Genomic DNA, 25,040 nt, shown 5'->3' with positions numbered 1-25,040 from the left:
ATCAAGTAAGCTTTAAATAAGCTCGATATGTATTTTTCTGGCATCTTTCTTAGCATGGGAGCGGAGCTGCACGACAGTGTATGTGTGGAGTCTAGCAAATCAATGCCTTGAGAGGCTTGATATCTGTGATGGGCTATGTCCTGCGAACTGATCTCCTTGCCGCATGAAATATCTCTTGTTGGCGCTCCTCCATCTTGTTGATGTGACCCATCATGGACATTGTCACAAAATTGATAATTCGACAATTTGACAGAAGACAAAGACTGACACGTGGCAGCTCACCGCCCGGAAAACGCAGCGACTTCACACATTATGTGGCAGCCATATAGTACTAACATGGCATGCTTTTGGTAGTTAAATCTTTGGGCACCAGCCTTTTGTATCGATTGCTTTTGGCCGTATTGCCTATAAAAATATGCCCAAGGAGTCACTCTCAACAGATTAGTGCACAATTGCAGAGTGACTCCGTTGCAATTGTACTCTGTGACTTATCAATATTAAATGAAGTAACTAAAGGGGCGACTACCTTGGGTCATGGCTACTATTTGATTCAAGTTAAAATGTTAAAAAGTTTTTAGTTCTATTCGTGTATTTTTGTGAGATTACAGCCTTGTTGGTGCCAAGCCGGTTACAGTGGTGTCAAAGCTTTAGTCTATTCTTCTTATATGGAGCATCCGGTCTGACTTTTTGTTGTACAAGTTATGGATTCTAATAGAGAAGTCAATCAAGAACAAGAATGCATTCCGCCTACTGTTTTGTGGGATGAATATGCTGAATATGCAAATTTTTTGAAGGAGCAACCAATCCAAGAATTTTATGAGAGGTGGTAGAAAGTCGTGAACCCTACTTCTGAATTCGGTAACAAAGTGAAAGCAAAGTCGAAATTTGATATGAAATCTTCTCTTTCAACATCAAATGAAATCATGAAGTACAGGAAACACTCTCGCAAGGGATGAGCTCCGAGTCTTTCCCCGATTATCTTGGTCGACAGCCAGAGAAGGGGTATAAAACAAGAAACACAGCCAATCTGTTCACTTTGAGGACCGCCAATGTTTCCAATACCCAAGATCGATGATATACTTGATAGATTGCAGGGTTCTCCTTATTTTAGTAGGATCGATCCTAGCTATCATCATATTGGGATTGCTCCTAGAGATGTATACAAGACCCCGTCTTTGGTGATGCCTTTCAGTCTCACAAATTCTCTTGCATGTTCAACAAGATGATGGAGCGGATCTTTAGAGAGTACAGACAGTTTGTGAGCACACTTTTCGACAACATTATTGTTTTCTCCGAATGCGAAGTAGAGCATCGAGAACATGTGTTACAAGTATTCAAAGCTTTAGGAGAGCACATGCTGGTTATCAATGGGAGATAGACTTTCGAGGACATATTGTTTCATCCAAGGGTGTTAGCATGGCTCCGGCTAAAGTGGCAGCTATTCCAGATTTGCCTACTTTGAGAAATATACATGTGTCAAAGTCGACGATGTGGAAGCGTAGAGACCAAGGGGAGAAAGCACGAGAGAGAGAGAGAGAGAGAGAGAGAGAGAGTCTCCTGAATCAACCAATCTTGGCCAAACTAGATAACGGGATCACGTTGGGCATGCCAAAACTCTAACAACATAATGTAAGGAGCTTTTTGGAGTTATGCTCTTACTATAGGCGGATATGTAGTGATGACATGGCAACCCGGCAAAAGACAAAGTGACAGATGGGAGCCCACGCAAAAAATGTGGCAGACTTTACATGATGTGGCAGCCGCACGGTGCTGACGTGACATGCTTTTCGGCAATTAAAACTTTGGCCCCAACTTTCTATATCAGTTTCCTTTCTTGGCCACAATGCTATAAAAGTATGGCTAGGGAGTCACTCTCGGCGCATCAATGCACGGTTGCATTGTGACTCCCTAGCAGCTATACTGTGCGAAAAGAAGAAAAGTGCGCCCAACTTTGGGGCGAGTGCAATTGGAAGTTGAATTCCACCACTTTTGTCGTGACTACTAATTGATTTCAAGTTCAAGTGTTTACGTTTCCAGTTTTGTTGATATGTTGTCCTCAATCGGGTCCATGCTTGTAAGAGGGAAAGACTGCCATCGTGGGTGCCTGCCATATGGCACATTTGTTACCGACCAATTGCCGATCCATTGAAAAAGATGGGAAGTGTGGGGATCTTTATTGGTTTGTCGGCCTCATGATGGATTTTGCCACAAAAATGACGATCTGCACACTGGGGGACTCTTGATTTGGGTCCATGCTTCGTGGAGTGATCGGAGCTCTTCTACCTCCTTCCGAGGCTGAGATAGTGTGTCCTTCTAAGGAGACCTTTCATTACGTAGCGACTGTAAGGAAGGTGGACCTTTCTTCCTAAAGAGCTCTTTGCAACTTAAGTGCTTCCAACTCCTTGTGCATAGTCATCAAGGGGTCATGATCATTTTCCAAAAAAGGATAGATGGGGGAAGAACACGAGAGGCATCATCCCTTGCCCCTTTTAGCTTGGTGCTAGAAGCTTGGTGCTTTCTGCATCCATTTCCATATCATGGAAGTCACCATGCTCCCCAAATGTCTCGCCATGTTGGAGTATCATATTCCCGAGTTCATCAAGGGCCTTCTCTTGATAGTCTCCTCATTGGAAGGCCCTTGATGAGCTTTTGTGGCCCATCGGAGGTGCAAAGCGCTAGACGAGGACTAGAAGTACCTGGCCGAGCACTAGACTGGAACCGGTAAGTGGTGGACCAAGTACGAGAATTGGACATGGACTAGTAGTACCTAGCAGTAGACCATAGAGTAGCTGTGTATGGAAACCTTGAGACCAACTTTGAGCAGATGAGGGCGTGCAAAAAATGAGAGCACCTGTAGCAAAACAACACCACCACTTGTAAGATTGACAGTTGAAGGACACTAGTAAGGACTCAATGCTATTGCTCAGCTGAACTCCTCTACTCACAATGTACCGACTGGCTCGCTCGAAAGAAACTGCGAGGTCAGCAATGAGCAGGTCCGCCCACCCGGTTGAACAATCTAGACTCAGGGCGCTGGGTAAGCCGGACTATCCCTCAGGACGTTTGCATTGAAAGTCTGCACCTGTAGAATAGAATTGGTGGCCCATCGGAGCTGTGGCTCGTGGAGCGCAGTGTCATTCTTAATCGCGAGATTGAGAGGGGCCGCCTCGCAGAGGAGGAAGCCCTTGCCAAAAATTCCAAGTATGGTTCTTCAACTGGGCCGAGCGCACGGTATTCTTTAGTAAAAGGCGAAAGAATAGTTCGCTCTGTGCTCAACCCGCACCTCGCAGGGATGAAGAGAGTCGCCTCACGACAACTGCCCCATGACCCTTGCGCCCCCGCATGTGGCTCTTTTCTCTTCCCAACTTCCAAGCGTGTCATGCATATTGAGCCGTCGCCCCCTCTTGGGTTCCTCCTATGCAAAACTCAGTAGCAATAAGAACAATCAGTTTGCGTCCCTTTTCTATGTAACACATCCATCGAATGTCAAAATGCGCTTTTGGGCAAGAGCATCTGGATAGCCTAGCACAAGCCATGATCAGTTTTATTTTCGACCTATTTGTGTCCTGACCGTTCCTACTTAGGGCCATCCCCTTTCTTCTTGTTCTTAGGGCAATTCCATGCAAGGTAATGTCCTTTGGCCTTGGTAAGTAGGTATCCTATTGGCCACACGTGAAAGCTTCTATTGAGAGCTATGTGTGAGATGTGCATAGTGCACGCTCATAATGCTAAATGTGAGACATTTAATCTATTCAAAATTCTAGGTGGAAAGTGGAGCAGCCTTGCAATGGAGTACTATTAGAGGTCGTGGTGGTGCCATACCGTCTGATAGTGGCCACTTGAAACCCATGGCAAGATTCATTCCAACTAGGACCACACTGAAATAATGTTAACATTTTGTGGAATACTTGCATTAGCTCAACGAGTTTCCTGAGGCATTTGATAATAATCACGGAACGTAGGTCTCTTTTTAATTTGGGCAGACGCTTTTTCCATGATTGGCTGTCATAATAATCAATATCTAATTCTCCTAAATGATTTTCTCATATTAAACTGATCATTTAATGTGGGGAAGTGCCAAGGGAGAAAAAGCTAGAATATTGGTTAAGTTAGCAGACCGGCCACAATAGGGATCCAAAGGAGGGAAAATAGGGATCCAAAAGGGGGGGCCATCTGCAAAAGAGCCATGTGAAACAATGGGCTAAAAAGACCCTAAGGTTCAGCCCATTAAGACTTCCAAAATGCTAAGGTTCCAAAATTCAAAGGTTGTGTCCAAAGGTCAACCTTAGGGAAAATTGGATGCTTAGTGTGTGCCCAAAAAGTCTTTCTACATCCCTACATGGGAGGGGGCGAGCCCCAAAGCTAGGGGATGAGAGAGAAAGCCACACACACACACACAGGCTCCCTTTACACAAAGGGAATGAGGGACACATGTCAGCTCCCTAGGCCAGATGCCCACAAGGTGTGCCCAATTCCTATTGGAAGACCCTTGAAGTGGACCAATGAGAATTAGGCTAGAGTAAATCTAGTTTAATTAATTTAAAAACATTTAATAAAAGAAACCAATAAGAATTAAGTGTCCTAGAAGACTATTGGGCAGTCTCCCAAGGGGTCCAATGAGCATTCAGGAGCCCCATGGCTTGCCTGATTCCTATTGGCCAGGAGGCAAAGGGGTCCAATGAGAGTTTAGTTTAATTATTTAATTACCTAAAGCTCTCACAAAAGGGGAAAGGGGGACACATGTCAGAAGGCTATCACTTATGCTGCTTAATCCCTATTGGCTTGACCTGGGGAGGTCCAATGAGGCAAAAGCCAGACTAATTTAGCAGCTAGGGCTCGCCCAAGAGAGAGGGGGGGCTGATTTTTGCTTGGCATTGACACACACACTCTCACACTGGACCATGTGTGAAGGGAAAATACTCTATCTCCTCCCAAGCTTTAATGGAGAGCTCATCACCTACTCCAAGCTTGTGAGATAGAAGCCTACAACAACACTCTCTTGGCATGTGGATGCAAATCCAACCAAGAGCCAAGCTTCAATGCATGCTCATCTTCTCTACCAAGCTAATTACTAAGCTAAGCTATGCTAATATGAGTGATTATGTGAGGAGATGTACTTCTTGCTCGTAAGATACTTCTTTTTCCTTTCAATCTACTCTCATACCCTGCTAGCTCTCACCATCTTCGAAGGTGTGTGAGGTCTTGGGTCTGAGAACGGGGATAATTCAAGTTGTGTTTGATTAAGTGTTTTGCTTGGTGTATGAAGCTTCCATCTTCATTGCACTAGCTAGTCTTGAAGGAACACAAAGAATTGTATTGTACAATGTCTCTCTTGATGGGAGAAACCATAATACAAAGCCTTTTGGAGGGGGGACCGGCTCCATGCAAATCCGGTCCTCAACTGTTGTCAATAGCTTAATTGCTCTCTCTCTTTTGAAAGTATTGTCGATGCTATCTAACTAGGTGTTCTGCTTTTTGTTGCTCTCTCCACCCAAGCACTCTTGTAATTCTCATTAGGAATCTATTCTAATGAAATGCCCACTATGTTCATGCTAAATTCCGCTACACATAAGATTTTAGGCCATTAAATGTTACATTGGTATCAGAGCTCAAGGTTTCTCTTTTCTTGCTCAAGAAGGGAGGTCCTCAAGCTAGCTACAAATGGTTGGTATTATTAATTGCCTGTGAGTAAGTAGAATAGGGATTTTTCAGCCTTTCAGTGCGCCTGCCTTTGTGCAGTTAACGGGGCATCACCGTCGAGAGCTATGGTCTTAATAGTGGAGTCCTACAGGGCTTGCCTACGGCTTAACCACTATTGAGCTATTAGAAGCTTGACAGGAGCCGGTGCTGTTTTGGTGTCGAAAGACCCTCTCTTCTATTCCTTGCAATTAATGGTATTCGAGCCGCGGGTACAGTAGCTTGAGTGCTTTTTCTAAAGGGGTAAAGAGGAGTAGCAACTAGGGCTTGAAGTGCCAAAGTACACCTAAAAAGTTTACACCTAAAAGTTGTTAGAATGGCTGACAATATTAAAGAGAGTGAAATTAATGTTGATAACTTTGATTTTGCTCATGAGCAAGCTACTAATGATGCTTCAATGCTTGTTAATTATCTTGTTTCTAGGCTTCAACAAGCCATGGGCAATCCATCTCTCCAAAGTGAAGTGCAACGGCAGCTCCGTGCTCACGGGATTCTCCAAGCTCATCACCATGACGAGAGAATACCTAGGAAGCCTCCTTGTGAGACTACCAAAAGAGGTCTCTCTCCGATTCGGGAAGAAGAAGAGAATCCATATGAAGGGCTCAAGAACTTACTTCTTGATGATGCATCTCCTTCCCAAAGGAGAACTCAAGAGCCTCCACCGAAGGAACGAGAAAGAAGCGAGTCTCCCGCCACCTCGGCGGAGATGGCTCCACGAAGACGGCGGGCTAAACGCTCTCCATCACCACCAAAGCGGAGAAGACCATCACACTCTTCTCCACGCCATAATTCAAAGAGGGATGATAAAAAGCAAGAGAAGAAAAAGGCGAGAAAGAGGACACCCTCTTCTCCATCTTCTTCATCCTCTTCCTCTTATGAAAGCTATGGTGAAGACGACAAAGATCAAGACAAGAAAAAGGCGAGAAAGAGGTCACCCTCTTCTCCACCTTCTTCAAATTCTTCATCTTCTGAAGAAAGTGATGGTGCAACTTTTGAACCATCAAAAAGAAGAGGCCATAGGAAATCCTATGCCGCATGGAAGAGGTCGTCCAAGCTGAAGAAATTCAAAGAGGGAGGGAAGAGCATCTCTTTCCTTACCTATGATGGCACCTTCGGTGCTACAGACAAAGTTTTGGCCTTTATCCAGCAATTCGATGCGGCGTTTGGAGATGAGGGCTTCACGGAGTCCTCTAAGCTACGCCATGTAGCTATGCACTTTCAAAAGTCCGCCAGACAATGGTGGTCTAGCCTACGAGCCAACGGTGAAGCTCCACGAACATGGAAGGCTTTAAGAGCTTCCATTATGAAGCAGTTTTTGGCCACCGATGCCAAAGACAAAGTACTCACCGAATGGCGAAGCTTAAAGCTCTCTCCCAATGAATCCATCCACAAATATGTAGACAAGTTTTGGGACCTACAACTCAAAGCCACTGTCTTCAAAAAGTTGGATTTTGGAGAGCAAAAGCAACAATTTTGTGCGGGCTTAACCGAAGAAATGGCGGAGTATGTCAACTCCCAAAGGCCACGTACCATATCGGCGGTAATACACCATACTATGGTGGCCTCGCGAATCAATTTCCAAACGGGGGGTAAAAGAAATAATAAGCCCCCGGAAAACAAGGGTTCCAATGAGCCTAAGGGGAAGGACAATGTCCAAAAGTCTCCTAAGGGCAATTCCAACAAAGCTAAAGAGAAGGGAGTTTACAAAGGAAAGAATAAACTCTCTCCTGAAGAGCTTGAGCGTTATCGTAAAGATAACCGGTGTTTCAAGTGCGGCGAACAAGGGCATGCGTACCGCGCTTGTCCCCAAAAGAACAACCGCCAAGATCCTCCTAGAGCTTCTTTGGTTGAAATCCAAGAGGAGGAGATTCACCAAACTCACCACAAAGGATCTCCTCTATGCCATGCTTGGGGAAAGGTAAGAGAACATGATGCTTTTATTCTCTTTGACCCTGGTTCTACTCACAATTTCATATCTATGGAGTTAGCTACCAAGCTAGGCATACAATCCTACGAGATGGGAGATATCCTACCCGCAGACAGTGCCTTTAAGGGGCAAGAAGCTTCAGTCACTCCCTTAATCGGGAAATTGAGGCTTCATGTCCAAGGCTATGTGGACAAAGAGGACTTCTTTATCTCTCCTCTCAAGCATGAGGATGTAATCCTAGGGGCACCATGGTTTGACCGTCTGGCTGCCCATGTTAAATTTCCTGAAAGGAGAATCTCCTTTAAGTTCAGGGAAAAGGACATGTATATAGATGCTAGGGAGATGGGTAACACCATTCCCATTGTACATACACCAGCTTTCAACAAGTCAATAAAGAGCTCTATTTTCGTGTACATGATTTTTGTTAAAGATTCTCAAAATGAACCTAATGCTTTAGCAAAAGAAAATAAAAGCAACCAAAAGGAATTAGAGTTATCCAATTTTCTCAAGGGGTTTCAAGATGTCTTTATTGACGACATCCCTTGTGAGCTACCTCCTAAACGAGGTAATGACGACCATGCAATTGAACTTCTTCCAGGAAGTTCACCGCCTAACAAACCTCCTTATAGAGTTTCTCAAGCTCAACAAGAGGAGATTATGCGGCAAGTGCATGAGTTAGTTGAGAAGGGCATGGTTAGGCCTAGCTCATCTCCATTTTGCTCACCTGTGCTATTAGTGCAAAAGAAAGACGGCACATATCGTATGTGTGTCGACTATAGAGCACTAAATAGGATCACTATCAAGAATAGGTTTCCCGTTCCACGGGTAGAAGACCTATTTGATAAGCTACAAGGATCGACCTACTTCAGTAGGATTGACCTAAAAAGTGGCTATCATCAAATAAGGATAGTTGATCAAGACATTGTAAAGACCGCATTTCGTACTACATTTGGTCTTTACGAATACATTGTCATGCCTTTTGGCTTGACTAATGCACCAGCCACATTTAACCGCTTGATGGAGAAGCTGTTCAGACCTCATCGAACCTTCACTGGAGTGTTCTTTGATGATATTATCATCTACTCTAATTCATTAGAGGAACACAAGCAACACCTCCAGGTAATATTTCAAGTTTTAAGAGAGAATAAACTTTATGTTAATCGAAAGAAAAGTGAATTTTTCTTGCAAGAGATTCAATATTTAGGTCACATTATCTCTCAAGATGGAATCCAAATGGATCCATCCAAGTTAGAGGTAATAAAAGGATGGCCTAAACCAAGGAATCTTCATGAACTAAGAAGCTTTATAGGTATGTGTGCATACTATAGACGCTTCATAGAAAAGTTCTCACAAATTGCGGGACCATTACATGACCTAACAAAGAAAAATGTTAGGTATACGTGGTCTACTAAGGAGAACAATACTTTCGAAAAGCTTAAAGAAAAGCTTATCTCTCAACCTGTGCTTACACTACCGGATCTCTCAAAACCATTTGAGGTCCAATGTGATGCTTGTGGTGATTGCCTTGGGGCTGTTTTGCTCCAAGAAGGGCACGCCATAGGCTATGAGAGTCGAAGGCTCGACCCTGTTGAGCAAGCTCTAGGCATATACGAAAAAGAACTCCTTGCAGTTCTACATGCCTTAGACTCATGGAAGCACTATTTATTGGGGACTCCTTTCATTCTGCGAACGGATCACCAAAGTCTTAAGTACTTCATGACGCAGACCAAGCTCTCCGACAAACAAATGAGGTGGGCAAATTTCCTTTCGCAATTTCATTTTCATATTGCTCACATTGCTGGCAAGCATAATCAAGTAGCCGATGCACTCTCAAGACGACCGAGAGTGAATGCGGTTTCCATAGCAACTCACAATGATCTATCTTCAATGATAGATGAGTATGCTATTGATCCCGATTTTAGAGATGTGATTTCAGCCCTTGCATTAGGGAAGAAAGAAGAACCATTTACTTTACAAGATGGTTATCTTCTCTATGGCAATAGACTATGCGTTACTAACTCACTACGTGAGAAAGTAATGTATGAATCTCATGCTCCCCCATATGCAGGGCATAGAGGGATTCAGTCTACCCTAAAGGGAATTGAAACATATTTCTATTGGCCTACCATGAAAGTGAACATACATGAGTATGTTTCCAAATGTGTGGTATGTCAAAAGACAAAATTTGATAGAGGGAAGCAACTTGGATTGCTTCAACCCTTGCCAATCCCTAATTCACCGTGGGAGAGCATATCCATGGATTTTATCTTTGGATTGCCTAAGTCTATCCATGGGAATACGGGAATATGGACGATAGTAGACAGGTTTAGTAAACAAGCTCATTTTATACCTGTCAAAAAGACTATCAAAGCCCATCAAATGGCAACCCTCTTCATTTCACAAATTTTCAAGTACCATGGCTTGCCAATGTCCATAGTGTCGGATAGAGATCCTAGAATGACCAGTAATTTCTGGAAGGGTCTCTTTGAGAATTTAGGAACAAGGCTAAACTTCTCTTCGGCCTATCATCCACAAACTGATGGCCAAAGTGAAATAGCTAACCTAACTATTCTCGATCTACTAAAAGCCTATGTAACGGAAGTAGATCAAAGATCCCAATGGGAGAAGTACTTACCCTTAGTAGAGTATGCTTACAATAACACTGTACATACTTCTACAGGAAAAGCACCTTTCGAGGTAATTGAGGGAAGATCAAAAAGTCCCTTGCTACTTAAGGTACATGGGAAGATCTTCGCTGCAGATGAGTATAGCCGAGACCTACAAGAATCTTTCCAAAAGATTAAGGATGCTATCTCTATCTCACAGCAAAGGCAAAAGGCTGCTGCTGACAAGCACAGAAGAGCCCAAGCCTTTAAAGAAAACGATTGGGTCTTGTTAAAGTTTCCCAAGGCTCGATTAAGGCACACGACGGGCAAGAATCCTACGGGCCACCAAAAGTACTATGCTAAACTAGCAAAAAGGTACTATGGTCCCTTCCAAATTTTTAGGCCAATCAATGAGATGGCCTATCAACTTAAGTTGCCCAATCATTGGCTCATACACAATGCTTTTCATGTGAGCCTCTTAAAGCCTTACAAAGGAGAGCCACCTCAAGAACCAACTATTGAAGACCCACCGGAGATCGAGGACCACGAGGAGGTGCTGCAGCCCGAGTCCATTCTCCGACATGAAGACAAGGTATTAAGAGGCGGTAAGACTATCAGACGATATCTTATTAAGTTTAAGAATTATCCTTTTGAAGATGCTAGATGGATGCAAGGCATACAATTAAAGGATAACCTAAACCTTGTCAATGCTTACAATGCTTCCCAAGAGTAAGCAAATGTACAAAATGTTAAAAATGAACAAAATTTTTTTGTCTTATAAGACTCTCTTTTTCTTTATTTGTGCACAAAAATGAAGTAGTATGCATGCTTAGATCAAGTTTGCGGAGACGACGTCTCCCGAACACCAAGTAGAGCTTGTCACTCTACTATGGAAGACTGATAGGACTAATGTGCAGACATGCTTGCGGCAGCCTCAGGCTCTCAAGCGCCAAATGGACTAGTCATCCATTATGGAATGATGTCGTAGGGTAACATAGGGATCCTCTACCCGCTAAGAAAAGGACTCATGCATATGCTTTATCTTCTCTACACCATAGTCGAGGACGACTATGATTTCAAGAGAGAGGTAATGTCATAATAATCAATATCTAATTCTCCTAAATGATTTTCTCATATTAAACTGATCATTTAATGTGGGGAAGTGCCAAGGGAGAAAAAGCTAGAATATTGGTTAAGTTAGCAGACCGGCCACAGTAGGGATCCAAAGGAGGGAAAATAGGGATCCAAAAGGGGGGGCCATCTGCAAAAGAGCCATGTGAAACAATGGGCTAAAAAGACCCTAAGGTTCAGCACATTAAGACTTCCAAAATGCTAAGGTTCCAAAATTCAAAGGTTGTGTCCAAAGGTCAACCTTAGGGAAAATTGGATGCTTAGTGTGTGCCCAAAAAGTCTTTCTACATCCCTACATGGGAGGGGGCGAGCCCCAAAGCTAGGGGATGAGAGAGAAAGCCACACACACACACACAGGCTCCCTTTACACAAAGGGAATGAGGGACACATGTCAGCTCCCTAGGCCAGATGCCCACAAGGTGTGCCCAATTCCTATTGGAAGACCCTTGAAGTGGACCAATGAGAATTAGGCTAGAGTAAATCTAGTTTAATTAATTTAAAAACATTTAATAAAAGAAACCAATAAGAATTAAGTGTCCTAGAAGACTATTGGGCAGTCTCCCAAGGGGTCCAATGAGCATTCAGGAGCCCCATGGCTTGCCTGATTCCTATTGGCCAGGAGGCAAAGGGGTCCAATGAGAGTTTAGTTTAATTATTTAATTACCTAAAGCTCTCACAAAAGGGGAAAGGGGGACACATGTCAGAAGGCTATCACTTATGCTGCTTAATCCCTATTGGCTTGACCTGGGGAGGTCCAATGAGGCAAAAGCCAGACTAATTTAGCAGCTAGGGCTCGCCCAAGAGAGAGGGGGGGCTGATTTTTGCTTGGCATTGACACACACACTCTCACACTGGACCATGTGTGAAGGGAAAATACTCTATCTCCTCCCAAGCTTTAATGGAGAGCTCATCACCTACTCCAAGCTTGTGAGATAGAAGCCTACAACAACACTCTCTTGGCATGTGGATGCAAATCCAACCAAGAGCCAAGCTTCAATGCATGCTCATCTTCTCTACCAAGCTAATTACTAAGCTAAGCTATGCTAATATGAGTGATTATGTGAGGAGATGTACTTCTTTCTCGTAAGATACTTCTTTTTCCTTTCAATCTACTCTCATACCCTGCTAGCTCTCACCATCTTCGAAGGTGTGTGAGGTCTTGGGTCTGAGAACGGGGATAATTCAAGTTGTGTTTGATTAAGTGTTTTGCTTGGTGTATGAAGCTTCCATCTTCATTGCACTAGCTAGTCTTGAAGGAACACAAAGAATTGTATTGTACAATGTCTCTCTTGATGGGAGAAACCATAATACAAAGCCTTTTGGAGGGGGGACCGGCTCCATGCAAATCCGGTCCTCAACTGTTGTCAATAGCTTAATTGCTCTCTCTCTTTTGAAAGTATTGTCGATGCTATCTAACTAGGTGTTCTGCTTTTTGTTGCTCTCTCCACCCAAGCACTCTTGTAATTCTCATTAGGAATCTATTCTAATGAAATGCCCACTATGTTCATGCTAAATTCCGCTACACATAAGATTTTAGGCCATTAAATGTTACATTGGCAATCTAGTCATGCATGTCGTCCTCGCAAACACCATGGAACAAGAAGTGGGACAACTGTTACTTGCCATCATCAACACCAAAAAATACATCAGAACATATTTTATTAATGTGGAAAGGCAACTGTCATCATCCACCCACACATGTTATAGATGGCACGAGCTCAGACCCTAAGGCTAAGGGTAATTCTATGCCTCACAACGAGTTGGTAAATAGTGGCAACTCCTCAAGCTATGATTTTGCCTTTCGTAGCACTTAGCACTTATGAAGGCCATCTTCAGCTCGTTGTCAACATCAAGAGCTCTTTTTCTCAATCAACTAGCAAGGTTAGGAGTGCAACCTTCTGGCTAGGTTGATAGCATAGTGTGGCTTGTAAAACTCAAAGCTTCTAAATTTTTGGAAGTAGATGTCGTTTTGTGTACTCATAACATTTTGCATGCCAATCCAGCGATGGGAGCTCACCAAGAAAGAAGTAAGTGTAGGAGCACTTGTTCTAGAGATGCTTGTTGAGGAAGAGAGAGAGTGTACATTATATATAAGAGAGAGAGAGAAGCGACTTGGCAGAGAAGAATGTGTTTTGACGACTTTCACAAATATCTTCTCATCAAGATTTGTAGTGCTTGTGTTAGTATAGAAAAAAATTGTTTTTCTTGCTTTGTTTATATGTATAAGGCTTAGTACTATCTTCAACAGTAATGAAAATTGTACAATCTTTATGACTTTTGTATGAAATCTTTATCCACCCACACATGTTATAGATGGCATGAGCTCATATTGTTACGCTAGTCTCTATGATTCAATAAAAGTTCAATTTGACAGCTCAAAACATTTCCAAATCATTCTTAATTCGAAGAGCAAGACCATAAGGTCCCTGCTTCCTATGCTTCCCAGCTTAAGTAGCCCTGAGGCCATCAACCTTCCTCTCATTGAAATGATGTTAGTCGTCTATAAACCACCGTCATATTCCATAAGAGTACTCCTGGAGAATGTTCGATGAGATCAAATAACCATTATTATTCCAAAAATTGCACCTAACTGCAGCGCATATCTCCTATTCCATTTTGCCTCATACAGTTTGCTAGGTCGATGCTTGATGATGGACCCACCATGGAACTTATCCCCTTCCTTACCTTGCCACGAAAGGAGCATTACAAACATATTGCTTCTGTATAACATAAATTACATTTTGAAAGAAAAAACTATACTATATGAAAAAAATATGTTACTAGTTGTCTTGCACCAAGGGACCCATCTCCTATACCACGGTTTATAGTTGTTACTTATCGATTTTCTGGGATGTACCATTGGCTCGAAGAATAGTCCTTGACACTATTTCGTTTTCCACACACATCTTGACTTTCTTAGCCATAAGAGAGATAATGTTTAGCAAGAAGTTGCTTAGTACATAAAGAGTACTATAGCATAAATTCCTCTTAAAAGTAAAAGAGATTAAGTTTACATAATAAATAAAAAGAGTACTTGTCAAGATTAATTAAATAATTATTTTTTGAAAAAAAATTGAATTTTTCTTCAAAAAAATTAGCTTTCTCCCACTCTCTCCCTAATCAATGCATTTCTCTCTCCATTTGATTTCAATATTCTTCTCTTCCTCTCCCTACTCCATATCTCTCTAGCTATCCTCTCTCTCTCTCTCTCTCTCTCTCTTCACTTCCTCTCTCACTCCCCTTCCCCCACTGTTCTCACTCTCTACCCTCCTTCGAACCCCTCTCTAATTATCCCTCGCTAGTGTACTCTCTTTACCAACCTCCACTCCCATCCCCCCCCCCTCTCTCTCTCTCTCTCTCTCATTGCCCTCTATTCCCTCTTTCCTATCCTCCCTCCCATTCCTCTCTTCTCATCTCTCCCCTCCCACCCACCTTCTATCACTCTTTCTCTCACTCATCCATTATATCCCTCTACCTCTACCTCTACCCCTCTTGTCTATCTCTCACTTGCCTTTTTTTCTTTCTCTTTCAAACCATCTCCTTCATCCACCCTTCCCTTTCTATCTCTTTCTCTCACACCTACCTTCTCTCATTCTCTCTCTCTCTCACCCGATTTTTCTCTCCGTCTATCTCAACCTCGCGTATTCTCACTCCCTTGTTCTCACTTTCATTGCCAAAGAAAAAAAAAAAACCAATTCTTACGAGAAACCGATTCAAAGGAGTTAACAGTAGGAAGAAATTTCAGTCAACATAACTCAAGAAAGCGGTTTTTTCCTTGCAACGACATTTGTGATTCTTGTGTTTGTGGTGACGATTACACATTGAGAGATACCCCTCCTCGGGGGTCTATGCACAAAATATACAATTTACACTTTTATACAATTTTCAAAATACATCAAAGTTGCGAAAGCATTTGCATAGGGGAGGAGTTCTCAGCGCTCGACCAAGCATGGAGTTTAGGCCATGAATTGGTGTGCAGCCAGATGTGCCTAGCGACTAGTGATGCCCCTAAATGGGTGTTATGAATAAAAGCGTACTCAAGAAAAATATAACATTGTGGAGGGTGAATATATGTGTACGCATCGCGTTGTGGGAAGAGAGAGAGAGAATATAGTGGAGGGTGAAATAGAGTGCACAGAGACATGAGAAAATGACAACAGAGAATATTTAAATGCCCCGTCTAAATGAAACAGGCAAGCATGTATCGATGCAATGACAAAATCTGGGTATACCATAACATCAAAAAGTTTATGACAAAATAACTAGCAGAGCACTAGACCCTGTATAGGGATCGACCGGTCCACCCATCCACTTCCGCTCTACTATGGACAGAGAGAATTACACTTCGCCGGGAGCGAGCCAGAACACCTCCAACCTACCTGAGCCATACATAAGCAGAGGCCGCTTCGCCTCCCTCTATGAACCCGAGCTTTGAAAGGATCCCAAGTACCAGTAGGTGGTAGGGTATCAACACCAACCATACCAGTTTAAGCGCCGCGCCTCTTCGATGCCCAGCACCGGGTGTTTAGGCAAAGCCAAAGCAAAATCCTCGACGCGTTAGCCGTGTAGGTCATTCAACACCCGATGCACTAACCGTGTAGATGAGCCTAACAAAAAGAAAAAAACCTAGGCAACACCCCCAATCCAACAAAGCCCTAGGTCAACGACCCTTTTGTCTAAGGCTAAGCGATGTAGGTGATCCTAGTCTTGTAGCGACGCTGCCATGAGAAACATAACACGTGAGTCCAATCACAATGGCAATTTCCATATGCACAAACAATCTTTTCCAAGTAGTTATATTGTATAGAGTGTCTACCCTTACACGTCTACCATCAACTATCTAGATCACTTCATGGTCCATTCCCAAAACCATAAACCATAATCCAATCATATCACACGGGTTAGCACTCCACCCAACTTGGTGTGCACGTTTGTCGCACGTGTCAATGCAAGGAACTTGTCGATACATTGTGTGTGAGCCACAAATGGCTCCAAGCACACAACAAGCCTAAACTAGTAAGCTCAAAGATGGCGTTGGTGTGTCACTCACCGCTCTACGCTTCCTGTCGTGGAGGATTCCTCGCCGCGAAGAAGAGGGAGACGCCGCTACGCCGCGCTCAACCGCCTTGCCGCTGTCGTGCCACCGCAATGCTCGATCGCACTCTCTCTCTCTCTCTCTCTCATGCATACACACACACACACACACACACACACACACACACACAAGGAGATGAAGAAAAAGACGATGGAGATAGAGCAAGAGCACTCTTCAATTGCACAAATGAGAGAATGAGTGAATTTTAGGTTTAGTTGACTTTTATATGAGCTCGCCCCATTCACACTTGGGCGCCCATGCTTAGCCAACTAATCCCTTGAATATTCCAGTTAGAGTGTGCCTCTCATCGACGATCACTCTTACCCTTTTCCTATTGGACCGACAAGCCCAGTACCTGACTCTACCAAGTAAATAATACAACGTCCGTCGTAGGTGATAGGGTGTCCGTGAGCCGTGAGGGTTAACATGCCCCCCTTGCTGATGTAGATTCCGTCCTCGGAAGCTATTGAGTTGAAGCGCGTTCGTCGATGTGGAAGAGCTTTTGAGATGAATATCCTTAGCCTCTTTCAGTCACTACAAAATCAAACAACATTGGCACAGTAATTGCATTCTCATAAGCAATTAAAAAGCATATGCAGTTGTAGGCAGACAATTTGATTGGTAATAGAATTTTAAACCATTTGTCAGCAATAAACATTAAATTGCAATATAATCAAATACATAAACAGTTGTAAAGGTAAAAAATTAAACAAGTCTGCGGTCGCTAATTTAACGATCGAAAGGCACTAAAGATCGACTATTAATACCATGGGTAAGCTTCTCAATTGTCTCTGGTCAATTAAGTTGTTTAATCGCAAGAGCCAAGTATTTCATGTTCGAGGGCTGACTAGAGGCTATACCAAGAAGACCTTGTAGTTAAGCTACTATAAAAGGAATTTCTCATGAAATCATCGCCTGACTGATTACTTTTTCTTTGACCCCCAAAGTCTTTTCACAGTGATTCAATTTTGATGTGTGTGCTTATTTTGTATGCCTTGGGTTTTTTGCTTTTCAAGGAAAAGTGCCCACACTGAGAACCTCTAGGGCTCTAGTACCATAGGCAATACATGTGAGTGAAGTACCAAATCAAGCGGAGATTTCTCTTCCAGCTTAAGATTTTACATTATGGCACTTTGATTTTTTTATTTTTTATTTTGTTCATTTTCGGCATTTTAATTTGGTAACTTTGGGGGGTCATATAACACTGTTACACCTCCCCAGGCTCATCACACTAGTAAACTCTCTTTATAATACTTAAGCTAAAGGTCAATAGGGACTAAGCCCACTAGAAAGCCCTAGTACATTTCACACAATGCTGCCTAAATTGGATTAAGAACCTAAGTAACCATTGATTATTAGGAAGGCATTCCCCATGGTATTAAGAGAAGATCTGTAACACCTAACTTGGTCAAACTAGCTTAGTCGGACTGCTTGATTTTTAAATCTAGACAAGTGATTATGAAAAAAAATTACATTGAATTTAATGTTTGGTACCAAGCAAATGCGCTGAATATTATGCTATCAATCACAATCAAAGCAGACAAACATGGATGCAAAAAAGATAAGGGACAATGCTAATGGACAAGAAACACCTGTTTGTGTTGATGGTCATGCTTGATTTGAAGTGTGAATGAGAGAAAGATCCCATGAAGGTCCAAATTCTAACAATAGCAACACGTTCCTGTACACACTAAGAAACACAAAGCATACCTCTAGGAGGCACATCAGTGGGAAAAGGTACCAACACTTATTGAACACAATTAAAAAACATAAGGAACCCTAACCTAGTTATTTGGACTCCTCTTAGAGAGTCAAGGGAATAGGATATTGTAGAGGTTGGGGGGAAACCCTAAGGCTAAACCCCTATCCTCGTCGTCGAGATAAACAAAGTCATCATCCATGAGACCATATGTGTCATCCGTGTAGTCATGTAAATCTTCTTCTTCATCATAGGTACCCATGTTTACTAAGAAGGTCACCAGACGCCTATAGTCATCTTGGTCAAAAGGATAGGCTTGTGCAATGGGAGAAACACTCTCTACTAAGTATGGATCAGTCGTGGTCAAGAGACGTATCAACCATTCTAACTCCTCGAAATTCCTCTCACATGCTAGCGTACCTACCAAATCCCATTCACATGCAAGCACCGGAAAGACCATGTGAAACATTTATGAAAAGTAACGAGGGTACCTCTCACCCAAGGCAGGAGTGGATGACTCTAGCGTACTAGCCATATCTGTACACGCGAATAGATGATGGTTAGAGTGCAAATATTACAAGGGTCGTGTCCTTGTGCATAATGTGTTTTTATGATTTTGTGTTATGGCTCTTGCTCTTTTACTTTTTTATCTTGTTTTTGTGAGTATAAGGATTTATATATACATTCCCTAAGATTGGAGATTAAGAGGTCAGGGAGGAAGGTGAGAGGGAAGCAAGTGAATGATTGATGTCAGCAAACACTCCCCCCTTCCTTGGGTAGATCATACCTTTTGGAATGATGTCGTCACCTTTTGAAACCAATTGTTCCAAGTTGTTATGGGTGAAGGCTTTAACCAATAGTTTTCGACCGCCCTATGCGTTTCATCTAGTTGCAAGGGTGGTAAGGTACTCTCCCATGATTTTATTTGCAACATTGTTGTATGTGGTGAACTTACAACGGGAGGTGCAAACTCTTTCTTGCTTGTATGGATATGTACAATGGTAGGTGGAGGTTGTGTCGAAGCTTCTATTTCCGTATAGGAACTAATTGAAGAGCAAGAAGCTTCATTTGATTTCCCTGTTCCTGAGCTAGGTGGAACAAATCATTCTTTCTTTGGTACCCAAACCCCAGGGGGTTCACTATATTTAAGACCACTATATTACGTGTGTTCAGGCTCTTTTTCTAAATTCCCTATTCTGTGAATTTTCTAGGAAATATAATGAACCCTTTTCTTTTAAATTTTGTAAATTTTTTTAGAATTGTAAAAAACATATCCTTATGTAAATATATTTCTGTAAGTTTTAAAGGATTTAAATACCCTTCTATTGAACTCACGTGATAGGTTACATACTATGTAAGGTGAACCCCCCGGGACCCAAACTAGCTCTGGAGCAGGTGTGTAACATTTCGTGATTTTTTCCTTTTCGCGATCTTCAATTCGTTTTGGAGCCACAAGATTGAGCTCACATGGGCCCGATGACAAGTAAGAGCACAATTTACGTTTTGGCACCCAGATTTGATCATTTCCTTCATAGTAGCCTTGGGCTTCCAATAGTTTTTTAGGAATCCAACGCAACATTTCTTTACAATTCTTGGGGCGAATGGGACGTTTCTTACAAGGCTTCTGTCTTTTAGCACTAGCTATGGTCGCTAAAGAAGCTTTAGGGACCCATTTGTATGTTTTCTTTGTTATATTGGGATGGGTTTTGTGTGTCCCAAGCTTTATTTCAACTACATTAGTTGAAGCTCTAGGGAGTTGGGCGATATATGGTTCAACCTCTTGGACATGCAATGTTTTGGGTTTTATTTCCTTAAGAGGCAATATCTCAGGGACTATGGCTTGAGTGGCAAGGCTAAGAGTTGGTTTTTGTGTTGTGACACCCCCTGTCCCCCAATCAATAGTGCATTTGGTGGCTATCATCCATGTGCGTCTTAGATTTACATTACCCTCCATAGTCCCAACAGGCATGACCAAAAAGTCTTGAGCTACAACCCCATTGTCATAACTGACAGAAGTGTGCCAGATTCCAAAAACCGAAGTTTTTTTCTTGTTGACACCCTTGACTTGGATAATACTCTCAGATAGAGGTGGCTTCCCTAACTGACACCACACCCCATATGATAGCAGATTATATTTAGCACCCATGTCCAATAAGGCGCTATATAGCACTTTTTCATAGGTGTTGTTTAGCTCAATAGGGTATCGTAGAGGTGTGTCAGAGTCCAACCAATACTCATCGGTTTCAACGTGTAATGCATGTGTGACTCCAAGGTTAGCCTCTCGTTTTCGTCTTATGCGTTGTTGTCGCTCCTCAGCCTCAGCTTGAGCTTGTATCTTCTTCAATTCTGTTTGTGCCTTGGCTGCCTTTTTCATATGGATGGCATGTAGCTCCTCTTGGCTTAAAGGATCATAGTATCTTTTAAATTTGCTCCGATTGAGGAATCCAATGGTTTCAACTCCATCAAGAGTCTCCACACAAATGGTTCCTTGTGGGGTGATCTCACATACTCTATATGGTCCTTTTTCCGCATATTTCAACTTTTTCTTTTCGTTACGCACTCCTTACATAAGGACTTTATCACCAACATTGATATCTTTGTTCTTTAGATGACGGTCAAACCATTTCTTCCTCCTATCTTTCTCCACAAGTGCATTTTGCACAGCTAATTGCCTCTCTTCATCTAGCCTTTCAAGGATATATAATCGCTCAACTAAGGGGTTACCATCCCAACCTTCTTGAGAAGCTACTCGAAGACTAGGAACAACAAACTCCCATGGCATAACCGCTTCTTGGCCATACACCATCTTAAACGGTGTGCAGTTAATGGCAACTTTGAATGCAGTACGATAAGCCCATAGAACTGCTGTAAGCTTTAAATCTCAATCTGTGCGATGAGCTTCCACTGTTTTGGTCAAGATAGAGATTAAGGTCTTGTTGGTCTCAGCTTGGCCATTTGCTTGTGGATAATAAGGTGTGGAATTATGGTGAGCTATCATAAAGTTTGTAGTGAGTTCTTTTATTACTCCATTTATAAAATGAGTACCATTGTCACTCACAATCTCAAAGAGACAACCAAATCTTGTAATAATGTTCTCAAAGAGAAACTTGGCAGTTGACCTCGCATCGGTCTTAAGTGTCGCCCTGGCTTCCGTCCACTTTGTCATGTAGTCATTGGCAACGATAATATATCGAGATTGAGTGCTACGAGCTGCCGGACTAATTGGGCCTACAAAGTCCAAACCCCATTTTTCAAATGGTTTGGGTCACTTTAACAGGATGTAAGGGCATCCTATCCTTTCGTTGTGTGATCTTGTAACGTTGGCATTCATCACATCCTTTTGCAAAAAGTGATGCATCCTTAAATAAGGTTGGCTACCAATAGCCTGATTGCAACACCTTTCTAGCTATTAGTTCCCCTGAGAAATGTCCTCTGGCTATACCCATGTGGGATTCTTGCAGTATGTATAAATACTCATCCTCACGAGCACAACATCTAAGAATATCATCCTTCCCTAACCTGTAGAGAGTTCCTGCAATGAGAGAGTAAGGTTCGCATTCTTTTAACAGTTTTCGAGCTATGTCTTTACGAAGCTCTTTGGGTGGAAAACCATTAACTAGAAATTTCACAATCTTCTCACTCCATTCAGGTATGGTTTCGACTAGGAATAGAGAAGTATCGGGCAACTCATCATCGACTCCAGTAGGGGCTTCACCATTGGGTATGCGAGACAAATGATCAGCCATGACATGCTTTTACCAGGTCTCACCACAACGGTAAAATCAAACTCAAGGAGAATTAACAAACATCGTGTAATTCTTCCCATGGAACAAGGTTTATTTACTAGATACAACAAGGCTTGATGATCAACATAGAACACAAACTTGTTGGCCAGAAGGTAGTAGCGAAATTTCTTCACTGCATAAATCATTCCTAAACCTTCTCGCTCTGGAGTGGTGTAGTTTCTCTCGGCATCATTCAATTGACGACTTGCAAAGCTAATGGGGTAGTCCAGTTTATGTTCTCCTGGTTGAGCTAGAACACACCCAATAGCAAAGTTTGATGCATCAATATGCACATGAAAAATTACATTCCAATCGGGCACTCGTAGAATAAGAGCGCTAGTCAAGGTCTTTTTCAATGACTCATAAGCATGGTCACACTCCGCAGTCCATTGAAACTCAATAAGAAGCTTGTACAAAGGATGTGCTATCTCGGCAAAGTTTAAAATAAACCATCGGTAATAACCAACATGGCCCATGAACCTTTGAACTCCTTTATAGTTTGTAGGTGGTGGCAATTCTGCAATGGCTTTAATTTTTCTCTCATCTGTGGAAATCCCATTTTTGGACACTATATGCCCTCAAATGACTCCATGTTTAACCCAAAATTGGCATTTGAAAGGGTTTAAGGAGATGCGATACAATCTACACTTTTCAAACACTTTTCGTAAGCATGAAAGATGTTCTTTCCAAGAGGAATAAACACAAAGGTCATCTAAGAAAGCTTCACAAAACTCCCTCAAATATTCTCTAAAAGCAGTATTTATTAATCTTTGAAAGGTAGACGGGGCATTGGTTAAGCCAAAAGCCATAACACGAAATGCGAACACTCCAAATTCGGTTATAAAGGCTGTTTTACCTTGGTCCTCCAGTGCAATTGTGATCTGATTGTAGCCAGAGTACCCATCTAAAAAGCTATAAGCTTCCTTCCTTGCAACTCTTTCAAGCACATGTTCTGAATATGGCAAGGGGTAATGGTCCCTCCTAGTGGCGACATTGACCTTCTTGAGATCCACGCACACTCTGAGTTTCCCATTCTTTTTTGGCACAATCACTATTGGAGACACCCATTCTGAGTGCTCAATAGGGTATATGAATCCGCATTCCACAAGCTTTTCAATCTCTTCTTGAAATATTTTTGCATATTTAAGATTCATTGGGTAGGGTCGTTGCTGAACTGGTTTAGCCATGCTATTCATGGGGATTGTGTGTTGCACCACGGAAGGTGGAACACCTTTCATATCATGATATGTCCAGGCAAATATATCCCTGAATTCCTTGAGAAGTTCTTTAAGTACACACTCCTCAGTCTCGGTCAGATCCTGGGCAATGAAAACAGGTTTAGACTCTTCTCCTGGGTCTGCTAACTCTATTTCCTTAACTATCGCTGGACCGTCATAGACTCCATTGCTCCCATCGATAGGTTTTCTTTGAGCCTTTGTATACACAACCTTACGTTTCTTTGTGGTATAGGATTTGAAATGTTCACGTGCAGGGTGTAAGTCTGTGGAGTCCTGTTGTTCTATGGACTGTGATTTCACTTCCGATTCCTTTTGTTGTTGAGCTAACTCTCGATTTTGTCGTCTCCTTACAGTATGGCTCAACTTTGGCTTCTTTGTATCCTCTAGTTGTGCAATGTCATTGGGTTGTGGACTACACCACATAACGCTTTGAAGTTATTCACCCCAATTATCTACCAACGTCCGATGAGCATCACATGCCCCTATATAATTAAGCCATTCTGGAGTAGATTTCTTTTCATTTATTCTAGCACGCACATTTTCTCGATATCATCGCCTCTTATATCTCTTACTCTTCTTGTTTAATTCTCGATTCTGGCCAATCTCTAGTGAAGAGTCACTAGATGAATCACTACTTGTGTCTTCTGCTCCCTTGGATAGATTGTCATCTAGGTTACCATTGGGCCCTGAATGGTTTGTCCCCACATTTAGCACTAAGATTTAACTCCGATTCTTCGTCCTCTGAGTCAATTTCAACTGATGATTCTGACCCCAAATTGTGTGGGCTATAGTCTTGTGAGGCGCTACTGGTTCCAATGCCAGTCAAACTTTCATCTTGTAGATCATCAGAAGCTATATGCATTGCTTCTAGCATATTTAACGGTACAAGTGGTGGTATTTCATCCCCCTCAGGTGTTACCCAGGTCGTCCCCCTATTTCCCCAAGTGTCTATGGTTGCTGCTAGGTGGACCCAATCCACATTGTCCAACTCAGTCATCCCAGGTAGTACATCCATATAAGGAGAATCTTCCCCAACATCAGTGTCCGCTTTACACGTGTAACAATACTGCAATGGGGCCGAGTGAACTGTGGTGTCAGATCTATGATCAATTATAAACCTGTTTCCTAGAGGATGTGCTCGACCAGTCACAAGATCCACTTGAATGACATTATCTTGGAACTGCAAGTAGACATGGTTTTTAGACCAGTCATGCACCATTTTTGCTTCCCTCATGAAAGGACATCCTAAGATCATCTCCGATGCCATAGTGTGTTTGGAGAAATCCATAACAATGAAGGTAATCCTTATTTTATGTCCAAGGACCTTGATCTTGAGATCTTCTAGCATCCCAATAGGTTTAACCATAGACCCATTGGCCATCTTCACTACTATGGTTGTGGTTGCAAGGTGAGGTCTTCCCTTAGTTTCCCAGCAATTTTTAGTCACATGCTAACCCCAGCGCCACCATCAAGGATTCCCTTCACATTTAATCCCTTAGTAGTGATTGGTATGGTCTCATTGGATTCATCACCCTCAAAGTATTGTCCCAAATTATTAACATGTATTTTCTATAACAAGGTTCTCATCTAGGTTGGGTTGTGGATCTAAGTGTTCCTCCTCTATTGGCATCTCCCCAGCTCCATCCATCTGTGCAAATTGTGGTAGCCCAAACTTTAGTTCTCCATTGAGGAAGGCTCGAAGAGCTGAGACTAGCTTAGGGTCTTTATATAGTTTGGACATGATGGTGGTCCTAACTTCTTCCTAACTTCTGAAGACATGAAATCCATCAATTTTACAATGTTTAACGGCACCTTTTGGACTTCAGTCCCTTGACGTGGGGAAGATGGGATCTCCATTTCTT

At 42.4% G+C, this 25,040-nt stretch overlaps 1 non-coding gene across 1 annotated transcript; it reads right to left on the bottom strand.

The window, feature by feature from the left end:
- Positions 1-3,163: 3,163 nt before the first annotated feature.
- On the bottom strand, positions 3,164-3,286 carry LOC147425178 (U5 spliceosomal RNA). The gene has a single exon (XR_015186514.1). It is a non-coding gene; the product is annotated as a U5 spliceosomal RNA (small nuclear RNA).
- Positions 3,287-25,040: the final 21,754 nt, after the last annotated feature.

The sequence above is a fragment of the Adiantum capillus-veneris genome, chromosome 25 (assembly GCF_014529385.1).
Source record: "Adiantum capillus-veneris isolate H3 chromosome 25, ASM1452938v2, whole genome shotgun sequence".
Taxonomy (NCBI): Eukaryota; Viridiplantae; Streptophyta; class Polypodiopsida; order Polypodiales; family Pteridaceae; genus Adiantum; species Adiantum capillus-veneris.
The sequence above is the reverse complement of the archived record's forward strand: the minus strand, read 5'-3'. Positions and strand labels throughout refer to the sequence as shown.